Source organism: Crocuta crocuta, unplaced genomic scaffold, assembly GCF_008692635.1.
Source record: "Crocuta crocuta isolate KB4526 unplaced genomic scaffold, BGI_CrCroc_1.0 scaffold886, whole genome shotgun sequence".
Lineage (NCBI taxonomy): Eukaryota > Metazoa > Chordata > Mammalia > Carnivora > Hyaenidae > Crocuta > Crocuta crocuta.
Window position 1 is genome coordinate 377,333 of NW_027530624.1, and position 3,510 is coordinate 380,842.

The following is a 3,510-nucleotide window of genomic DNA, read 5'->3' on the forward strand; positions in this document are numbered from 1 at the left end:
GCCCTCTCTAGCTCCCGCCGTAGTCTCTCGTCGGCTCCGCAGCCTTGCTCTCGCCCCCAATCGCCCTCAGCGACGCCCCGCCTACCTCCCTCCTCGGCCGCTCGGCGAACGGCCGGACGCGCCCAATCAGCGTCCGACTGGCTCTTGCCGTTCGACTAATCGACGTTCACGTCCCTGAGTCTTGGGCCAATAGTATGGAGCGTCGGGATCCTCCGCAGTGACCGACCAATCATCTGGCGATGTTCCCTCACCGGCCTGCCCCGGAGTTGTTAGTGCCCGCCTCCTTAAGCCCCCTGGAGGATGCGCCTCCTCCAGCTCTTCGTCGACTCCGCCTGACGTTCGAAGAAGGGAGGGCTACGCGGTGACGTCAGGCGGCGGAGTGAGGCTGCGGGCGCCATCTTGGGGGCGCCGGGCGGGAGTCGGGTCGGGGTCGAGTAGGGAAATTGGAAAAACTGAGGCACACGACACCCGGAGGGTGGGGGCGGGGGAGCTGTGGCGCTGGAACCGCGGGGGAGCGAACGGAGAAAGTGAAGCATCATCAGTCAGCGCGAAATGGGGAGGGGAAACTGCAGCGAGCACATGGAGGGAGTAAAAAGGGAAACTGAGGCTCCAGACTCATTTCATTAAAAAGAGGAACGAAAGCAACGAGAAGGAAGGGGAGTGGAGCCGGCAGACTCTTGAGGCGGGGGGCGGGGGGGAGAAATGTCAAAGGAGAAGCGAGGGAATCGAATCTGAGGAACGAGGAAAACCTGAAGGAGAGGGGAGGAAATGGGGAAAAAGGGAAAGCAGACACTTTCGTTTGAAGAAACGGGGAGTGTGTGGGGAGCGGGCAGAACACCTGAAGGACAACTGCAGGGTGAAAACCTGCAGAAAGTGACCCTGTAGCGGACGGACTCTGCTCTGCTTCCTTCCGAGGTGCCTGCCTTCTGCGCTGACCCAGGGACCCTGGTCATCGCTACTCCTCTCCCCGTTCCGTTCGGCGCTCAGGGCGTTGGCCTCGCACTGTTACGTTCCAGAAGCTGCTCTTTGAAGGAACCCAAGAACGGGAGCTGCAGGAGAGTCACCTGTTCTAACTCCTCCCGCCCCCGCGCCACCCCATTTCTCAGAAGAGTCAACTGTGTCTCAGAGGAGTTGGTCATTACCTTCCTGAAGTTCAAAGCTACAGAGGGACACCCCCCACCCCCACCCCGAGCACAGAGTAGGACCTAGGTGTGACTCCTCAAGTCATCACCTTTGCTGTGTCCTTCGATTGATTTCTAACTGGCTGTCCTAACTTCCCGCGAAATTAAAATCCCTAACATCAAGCCAATATAATTCTAGGACGCTGTCTGGATTGAAATCCTGACCCTGCCACTTCCAGCTGTCGTCTTGGACGAGCCAACTCCCCTGTGCCTCTGTTTTCTCACCTGTGAGATGAGGATCCTAACCCCTGTCTCATGGTTGTGGGGCACAGAGTAAAAGCTGCGGAGGAATTATTTTTATTAGGACCTCAAGGAGCCTAGTAATAATCCCTCATGTGTCCCGAGTGTGTTATGATGTGCCAGGTACTGGGCTTGGTGCTTTCTGTGCTGTATAGGCGTGATCATCTCAACAACCCTAGGAGGGAGGAATCACTGTTCTCACTTTTACCGAGAGACTGGGGCCCAGAGAAGTTAGGTAGTTTGCCTGTCTTTTGGAGGAGCCAGAGCCAGGGTTCCAGCCCAGGAGCTGACTCCATCATCTATGCTCTTGGCCCCCAGGCTCTACTGCCCGGCAGGTGGATGTCCTGTTCCCGCAGGGCATGGGGAATGGCTGAAGGCAAGAAGTGGAGGGAAGTCGGTGGGAGCGTGGGAGCTCTGAAGCTGGTGATCTGGGTTTGCCATCAGGGTGAAATCACCCGGGGTGGCAGCCAGAGAACCTGGAAACTAGACTCTGCCTTCGATAGGCTCCAGGCACCTGGGCAGGTTCTCACTCCTGCCGAAGCCCCCTTTTCCACCTGAACATGCAGAGGTCCAGCCTGGCGTGTCAGGCCCCTGTCTGCTCAGCCCTTCTGCTTGGACTTCCCAGTTTATCTGGGTCGACTAGGATCTTTCTCTTCTGATGATACAGGAGTAAGCCGAGCCCCGGGTCGGTCTTTGCGCAGGTGGTGGCATGGGACCAGATTTCTGGGGTAGGTTTATTTTACGGAGGATAGGCCTTCTTTTTCTTGGGGCCCCTGCATAAGCAAAGGCCTATGGGCCGGCAGGAGTCTGGGCTTTCAGGCTTAGCTGGAGCTGAGGGTGGGTGTTGGGGGGACCATGGGTGTTGCCCACATAGAGTGAGGAGGTGTATGCAAAGTTGGTGGCCCTTCAGGATGCCGTATACGTGTCAGATATATGTCAGGGATGCTCTATATGGGATGAGGGCTCCCTATACTAGGCCGGTGTAAGGGTTGCCATGTGCTGTGTGTGTGTGTGTGTGTGTGTGTGTGTGTGTGTGAAAGGCATATGGTCACGTGTGCTGGGGGGCTGCACGTGAGTGTGTCAGTGTCTCCTCCCCATCACGAGCATTGGGGGTGGTGGTGAGTCACGGGCTCAGCCTTCAGCGCCAACTGTCATGTTCCTTCCCCCCAAATTTCACCCCCCACACAGCCCTGCACCACCCACCCCCACTCCGAGATCTGTGTCACTGCTTCTGTCTTCCATCCCCCTGTCCTGCTCAGCTCCCTCAGAGAGGCTGCCGTGGGCTCCCTGGGAGGGAGTCTCCCACTTCTGGCTCCGCCCTTGGGTTCCTTGCCCTCTCCCACCGCCTCTCTGCTCAGGTGGAAGCTAGGGAAGGAAGGCCTTTCCGCCCCACCCGCTCATGTCTGTGGGGCCCAAGGATTTCTCTATGCATTATAGAGAACCGCCCCGCTCACCACCCCATCCCGTCCCCTCTGCAGGGGCTACTTCTGGGGGCTTCTCCCTTGTCTGCGGGGTTTGGCCGCTCTCACCTTAGGGGACCTGTCGCGTCCACACATCCTTGTGTCTATGGGTTCCTGGTACCTGTGCCCTCCCTTCCCCATTTCTGTGACCTTCTCCCACTTTGCTTGGCCCGCCTCCCTGTCTCTATGATGTGCATCCTTGTTCCCATTTCTGTGGGCCTCTCCTCCTGCCCCTGGCCTTCTCCTGTCCCCACAGACCACCCCCCACGTCCAGGGAGTGCTTTCTGTTCCCATGGGCCTCTCTCCATCTTCCTGGGGGGACTCTCTGTGTCCACCAGCTGCCCGCGTCTCTGAGGTCCGTTGCCGTCTCTGGTCTGCTCCCATGTCTCCATAGGCCTTCCTCTTTTTTCTCGGCTTTTCCCCCTGTCTGTGTCCTTGTGGGGTTGGTGGACCTGGGCCCACCTCTGGGGATTTTGATGGCCGTCTTGCCTCTCCTCTGCATTTTTCTTCATCTCTGTGGCCCTCTCCCCCCAGCTCCACGGCCTTCTCCTCAGGTCTCCCTGCCTCTCATCTCCGTGGGCTCCTGGGCAGGGCGGCGGCACGGTGGTGGAGGGGGTGGCCCGGGGGTG

At 58.7% G+C, this 3,510-nt stretch overlaps 1 protein-coding gene across 1 annotated transcript in view; it reads right to left on the bottom strand.

The window, feature by feature from the left end:
• Positions 1 to 128, bottom strand: part of ZNF574 (zinc finger protein 574) — a 5,145-nt gene extending 5,017 nt beyond the window's left edge. The window contains 1 exon segment of the mRNA XM_077768159.1: positions 86 to 128. The gene's annotated coding sequence lies outside the window, so the exon portion shown is untranslated.
• Positions 129 to 3,510: the final 3,382 nt, after the last annotated feature.